The sequence below is a fragment of the Poecilia reticulata genome, unplaced genomic scaffold, assembly GCF_000633615.1.
Source record: "Poecilia reticulata strain Guanapo unplaced genomic scaffold, Guppy_female_1.0+MT scaffold_561, whole genome shotgun sequence".
Classification (NCBI taxonomy): Eukaryota; Metazoa; Chordata; class Actinopteri; order Cyprinodontiformes; family Poeciliidae; genus Poecilia; species Poecilia reticulata.
Window position 1 is genome coordinate 1 of NW_007615318.1, and position 7,468 is coordinate 7,468.

At 36.1% G+C, this 7,468-nt stretch overlaps 1 pseudogene; it reads left to right on the forward strand.

Annotated features, from left to right (window-relative positions):
* The first annotated feature begins 41 nt into the window (after positions 1–41).
* Positions 42–3,788, forward strand: LOC103461075 (prenylcysteine oxidase-like pseudogene; annotated as a pseudogene).
* Positions 3,789–7,468: the final 3,680 nt, after the last annotated feature.

Below are 7,468 nucleotides of genomic sequence, written 5' to 3' on the forward strand. Positions count from 1 at the left end.
AAACTAATCAATAATTAGTTTTTTTGATAATACTACACACTTCTCTCACTCCTCTGTCTCACTCCTGTACTTCAGGGGAGGTGCTGCAGTACCAGCTGAACTTCACCGCAGCGTCAGGAGTCGGATCAGAGCTGTACGACATCGTAGTGTTGGCGACTCCGCTTCAGGTCAGCGTCGGTTCGGGACTCCAGTTCCAGGATTTCGCCCCTCCCTTCGACGAGCTGCCCGGCAGCTATCATGGCACCGTGGCAACAATCGTTCACGGCTACCTCAACACGTCTTTCTTTGGTTTCCCGGACCCCCGCCTGTTCCCGTTCGCCAGCGTCCTCACGACCGAGACGCCCAGCCTGTTCTTCAACAGCGTGGCCAGCGTTTGTCCCGTCAACATCTCAACCGGCTTCCGGCGCAAGCAGCCGCAGGAAGCCGGCGTCTACAAGGTGTTTTCACCTCAATCTCTGGACAAATCGCAACTCAAAACGCTTTTCAGGTCAGTTGAATAAAGTCAGTCAAGTTTATTTGTGTAGCTCAACAACAAAGCAAACACAAAAATACAAAGTCATAAAAGATGGCGTACAGTCAACAACTTAGAAAACCTTCAAAATCATCCAATCGAATATGTTGGTCAACATCAAATATGTTACTTTAAAACAAGATTTTAAAGTTTGTTCCAGATTTGTGATGCATAAAAGCTGAACTCTGCTTCTCCATGTTTGGTTCTGGTTCTAACCAGAACCAGAACCAGAAGACCTGCAACATTTGGTTGTTGATCATGTGACTCATCTGATGTGAAAAACGTGTTTCCATTGCAGTTCTGCAAAATAAACCGATTTCGATTTGGCCAAATAACCACCGCATCCTAGTGCTGCAAATTTTCATTGAAAGATTAAAAATTTTTTAAAGAAATTGCCCTGTTTCAATTAAGCAAATTTATTTTCAAAATATCAAATTTGGGCAATTGTATCATCAATGGAAACACAGCTAGTGACTTTGCTTTTCATCCATTGTTGAAATTCTTCAGATCAGGGATTTTATGAGGCCTTTTAGCCGACTTCATGTTTTTATCCAGGTTCTGGTTAATCATAGTTAGTGGGCCGAGTTTCACAGTACCGCATATTTGATCAGAGTTAGTAGTAACTAGTTACATTTACTCAATTACATTCACTTGAGTAACTTTTTTGAAAAACTGGTTTTAGACGTATTTTTACTACATTGTACTTTCTACTTTTACGAGAGTAATTTTATGAAGTATTTCCACTCTTGAGTAAAGTTTCTGGATTTTCTTCCCACTGAATAAAAGACAAACATGTTTTAACCAGAAATTCACCAGACACAGACACAGACCTGCAGCTTTGGTCAAAGTTTCACAAGATTTATAATGAAAGAAACTGATTTGGAAACATTTCTTTTGTATGACTTGGTTATTTTTTTGCTACTTATATGAATTATTGTTATTTTGGTCCTAAAATTTCCACTTATCTCTATATTTTGGTCCGTCTGATGATGTAATTTTTAAATATTAAATGATTGGTAATTTGATCAGTTACTCAGTACTTGAGTCGACTTTTTACCAAATATTTTTTCACTCTTATTTGAATAATTTCTTGGACGCTTGCTTTTTACTTTTACTTGAGTGAAAATAGGTTGAAGTAGTGTTACTCTTACTTGAGCAAGGTTTTTGACTTCTGTACCACAGTGAGATATAAATGTTGTCCTTCTGGACCTCTGCAGGTCATACTATTCGGCCCAGGTGACGGAGTGGCAGGCCTACCCTCAGTACGGCAGCAGCCAGGGCCTGCCGCCTGTGGAGCTGCACCCCAACCTCTACTACCTCAACGGCATCGAGTGGGCCGGCAGCGCCATGGAGATGAGCTCGGTGGCAGCCAAGAACATCGCCCTGCTGGCGTACCACCGCTGGAACAAACAGACGGACATGGTGGACCAGAAAGATCTCATGCACCGGATCAAGACGGAGCTATGATCCAATCAACTCAAAGTGGAGAAAAGTCAGCTGTAGAAATTAATCTCAAAAGGATTTTTTTTGGGGGGGGGGTGGAAACTGTGAATGTGTACGGTTTAGTTTATCTTAACTTGCAAATATTTAGCCTTAGGATCTTTAATCAAAGAATTCCAAGCTTCTTGACGACGTTTCTAAAATAAAATCTGCCTGTTGCTGTAAATTAGTCCTAAATCAACTTAAATAAAATGAGAACTTGAGACTTTTAAAACAAACATAAAACAATGTTTTAGTTTCCAAGTTGCTTTTGCCTGTAAAATAATTAGAGGAGAATTGATGCATGTTGTAAGACTTTAATGGGATGTTTTTTATTTTTGTTAATCTTCTTTCCACACAAAGAAGAATGTCAAGCAGCCAGTTTATATTTTGCCTTGAAGTATCTGGACTGTTGCTTTGCTTCTTAGTTTTCAGATGTGAATGTTCATTACTTCATGTAACTATAATAACTCAGTTTGTAAATCCAGCATGTCCTTCGTTTGGGGGGTCTGCTTACAGTTTTGTTTGCCAAAGAAAAACTCAGAGAAATTAGCTACTTGTTTAAATTCACCAGTCAGTCCCAATAAATTAGAGCAACATTAGAAATGTTCAATGTTTTAATTCAGAAAGTAAAGCTCTTGTGATTTATAGATTGATTAAACACGCAACTAAACACATTTCTGCTAACTTTAACAAAGTTAGCACATTTTTATAAGAAGCAATTAAAAAAAATTAAAATATTTTGATGTGGTTCCCCCGGTCAAAACTAAAGGTGAAAACTTCACAAATATCTGGATTCTGATCCTCTCTCCTCTTCATTGAGACTTTGGGAACTTGACTTCCAACTAAATTGCAAAATCTACTTTAATCTTTGCAACTGAGGAAAGGTTTATGATTTAAAACAAGAAAATAAACGGTTCTGTGTGCAGCTGTACTGTGGAACATGAGTATATGTTATGTCTGTATCCTTAAAATTCAACTCTTGAATAGACTTCAGCCACAATCCTAACAAGCTGCAGCTAAACCTTATATACCACATTTTTTCCTTCCACTAAGCTTTCCATTAAAATGCTTCTATACAGCACTCTATGACCAGCCGGCTTCTTTTTTTATGGATTATGATGTCAGCCTCTGTATGCTGGATAACCTGGAAGTCAGAGTCTTTCCATTGATTACATAACATTTCTGTATTAGAAGCTTTTTTATGTTTTGCTTTATGTAATATTTAAACTGTCTCAGAAACATGTTTTTCTTTATTGGCTGCATCAATTTAATGAACTAAATAAACTCTTTTGATATATTTCTGTGTGGCAAATGAGTAAATTTAAATTTCAAGTTGAATTAGGGTAATAAATTAACTTTTCAAAGGGCTTTTAGTAAATTAAAATGTAAATGTGATGATAGTTTCCTTCACGATGGGATCTCGATAATGGAGTAATCACAGCTATGCAGTGACTTATCACAGTGACCACTGGTGCTATGCTCTTTCCCGTCGCCTTTTTTTCTTCTTCTTTTTTTTAATGATTCCCCCTTCCTGTTTTTGTTGCGTAATCCAGCGGAAAGAATTTTTTTCAGGGACTGGAGCCAGTCAGCTTTCACACTGGACAGAAAACAAAGCCGAGCGCCGATCTGCTGTTGCTGATAATTTACATGACACATTTTCTTTCCAGTCAAGCATGAGAGCGACACTAAACTCATCCCTTCTCTGAAAATGTAAAACTTTAAAGGATGATGTTGATCTGTTTCTGGGTTTGAGCGGTAAATGTCGGTGAACGGAGAATAAAATGCTTTTCTTGTCTTCTGACTTGTCATCTGAATATCTTGTGACTGAAAGGGGCTTTTGTTAATAAATAATGTGATTTTGTCTTGTGATTAAACTTAATTTATCTCTTTAAGATTATAAATTGTCTACAAGTGGCATCAAGGTGCCTCACTTTGGTTTTTTAGTTTTCTCACTCCTCGAGTCCATAAGCAGAGCTGTGATCTCGTCACAATGGGGATGCCTGCCGTCGTATTAAATTCCTGTTTTATATATTTAATTTACAGCTTTTATTTTTTTACTCCGCTCTCCCTGAACTCAGTCTAGTTCATCAGAGAAGAGAAGGCAGTCTAGGTTTTATGTACGAGTATTTTACACTTTATCGCTACATGGGGATGCTGAGCCTTTTCTAGAGATGAGCTTTAGATAGCAGACAACTTTTATAAATCTAATTTTATTCATTCTGTCTTTTGCCTTATTTTAGTCGGAAGCAGCCGCACAGTGGCGCAGTTGGTAGAGCTTGCAGCGAGAAGGTTCTGGGTTCGATTCCCGGTCTTTCTGCATGGAGTTTGCATGTTCTCCCTGTGCATGCGTGGGTTTTCTCCGGGTACTCTGGTTTCCTCCCACAGTCCAAAAACATGACTGTCAGGTTAATTGGCCTGTCTAAATCGCCCCTAGGTGTGTGTGTGTGCATGGTTGTATCTCTGTTGCCCTGTGACAGACTGGCGACCTGTCCAGGGTGACCCCGCCTCTCGCCCGGAACGTTAGCTGGAGATGGGCACCAGCAACCCTCCCGACCCCACTGAGGGACAAGGGTGTCAAGAAAATGGATGGATGGATGGATAGTCTGAAGCATTTTGGAAAATATGTCTTGTATAATAAAGTTTGAAGTCTGAGATTGATGACACAATGAGATAATCAGTAAATCTTTTATCTGTAACATATTCCCTTCAATAATTACTTTTTTCCAGAGTGGAATGAAAATTAAAAACGATCTGCATCTTGTTTGTGCATAAGTGAAAACAAACTTTACTGATGTGTTTAATAATTAGCATGTGCAATGCCTTGACTACAAACACAAATTTTGGGTGGCTTATGCAACAAACCAACTCAAAGTGGTGAATAATTATAGAGAAAGGAACATTATCAATGTTTTTAACACATAAAACTGAAAAGTGTATCTTGTATTTAGTATTGTTTATCTGTCTTTTCTTACTATTCTGTTTTTTCCTGTATGTTGATTTTTTTTCTTTTCTCATTTCCTGTTTGATAAATCTCTCACATTCACTCATATTGAATGGAAGGCCTGTGTGAACAAATTCATTTTAAAAATACTTTATTGATCCCAAAGGGGAATTAAATGTTTTGTAGCTCATACTATTCCAGGGTCTTTGAAGAATTGGTTGTGATGACTGGCAGGAAAAAAACAGCGGTGTTTCGTGGCGCTTCAAAAACAAATTATAATGAGTGTTAACCACTCCAAACCTACAGAAGTTACTCATTTATGTTGACACTTACAGATGAAGTGAAAGAAATTCAAATGAGTCCACATCCTGGTCAATCTTCAGTTGTTTTTTTTTACCCATTTTTAAAATGCATGAACAGGAAAAATAGCAAGTTGTTTTATAAACTGACATTTAATCATAATGAAAACATTGTTTTCTTAAACTTTCTACTTTCAAAGTAAAGCTTGTTCAGTACTTTCTGCATGAAAATCACTAGAAATGAGCTGTAATTGTTAGCAGCAGAACTTAACGGGAAAAACACGGGAAGGCTTCCGAGCAGCGCTGAATTCCTGAGAAGTCCCATTTCTTTGCCAGCTTTGAAATTCCACAGAGTTTACACACATTCTGAGTTTTTATTACTCTACGTCTTCTCAATATGTTGATCCTCATACTTTGCTGGTTGTGAGTTGTAAATATTCAATCAACTGAAACATGGAGCAGATTAATAGACACTTCTTTTGAAACTCTTAATGTGTAAATGTTTTACTTTTTGCTAGTTTCTGAAACGTGTTGTTGGGCACTTTAGGTTTGTCATGGATATGTCTGTTGCTCATATTTATTTACACAAGTTGGACCAAAATCTCCTCAAGGAATAGATTTTGTCTCTCAATGGGCAGAAATAAAACTATTTGCGGGAAAAAGTCTTGTGATATTGTTTTGTTCACTGGCTCAGTTATGGCTGTTTGGACAAAATGAAAACAGCTTTAAGACATATCGAGTGCAAAAAGTGCCAGAACATAATAAAATAAAATCTGTTATTTATCCATGCCATCACTAAAATAAAACTTTAAATAAAGAAATTAATCTGTTATTAAATGTCAATAATACATGCTTAAATATTTAAATGTGAAAAATTTGAAGACACTATGTGAAAAATTATTATTATTTCTTCGGTTATGTCTACCTTAAGTCTACTATTTAGAGTGAAGATCAACCTAATTACTCTCCAACTTACTGAAAATGCAGAAAGAAACAGAAAAGGAGCAAAAAATCTAAACGCTAAAACATTTCTTTCAGTTTCATAATTACTCAGACACAGTACCTGGAAACTAAACAGTGATTCAAAGATAGACATCCAATAATGCCATTGGCCGACAAACTGGACATCATTGATAGATGTGAGTCACCCAGGATACCCTGAACTATGTACTATGTATTTATATACTTTTTTCAGTACATATTTAAAAAAAAAATGTATGTGTTGTTCATAAAATTTAAATTAATTTCCAACACAATAATTATTTTTTAAATATATATTTACAAATAGGGGCATTTTTGGACCTTCATAATTCATACATAATCATGTATAAATGCATGTGTAGGTTATCTGTGTCATGTAATAATATAATTGCAATTTTAGTAAATCCTGTTTTTAGTACAGTGAGATTTTTCTCAGGATTGTGGAGTCATTGGTGTCATCATTTATTTGTGACTCAGTGAACATGTCATGTTTATTTTTATTTTTCTCTTATTTTGTTTTAACTTTTTCTTTTACTATGGACCATTTGTGTCTGGAATAAAGATTGATCGATTGATTGAAATAGGGGCATTTTTGGACCTTCATAATTAGTTATCATTATCTGATTCATCTGTCACATTTTTTGACTTGCTAATAAGATAATATTGTTGATTGATAAGCTATACATTGCTAATGTATTATTTTCATGTTTAATTCCTTATTCAAGTAACTCGTTGATGATTTTTTTTTTCCTTTATAAACTTCGGCACTTTTGGACCTCCATACTGACTCACCATTTTGTTAACTTTCTCTTACCACTCCTGAGTAATTTTGAAACTGAAAGAAAAACTTTGCATCTTATTTTCGTCCCCTTTTTTCTGTAAAAGGTTGAGCTTGAGCTTCTCTTTCATTGTCTCATTTTTTTCACGTACATTGCTTTCTTAATATTACATTTGCCACATTAGTTTCGATTTTCAAGCGAAACGAAAGCTGGGGTGGAGTACTTTCTCAAACAGTTTATAAACAAAAACAGTTCATTGCACGGAATAAATAGCAAAGTAATGAAGCGGGCTAGTTACTCAAAAATAATATATAAGTAAACTAAGAATACATTATCATTATGCACGCCTTAGTAAACATTATAGCTCTGCTACTTTTCTTTTAATGTTTGTTATCTTTTTAATACAATATTCGCAATCTTCTCGCTGTTTTGCAACTATGCATTGTTACTTTTAACCTATAAAAACCTGTAAAAA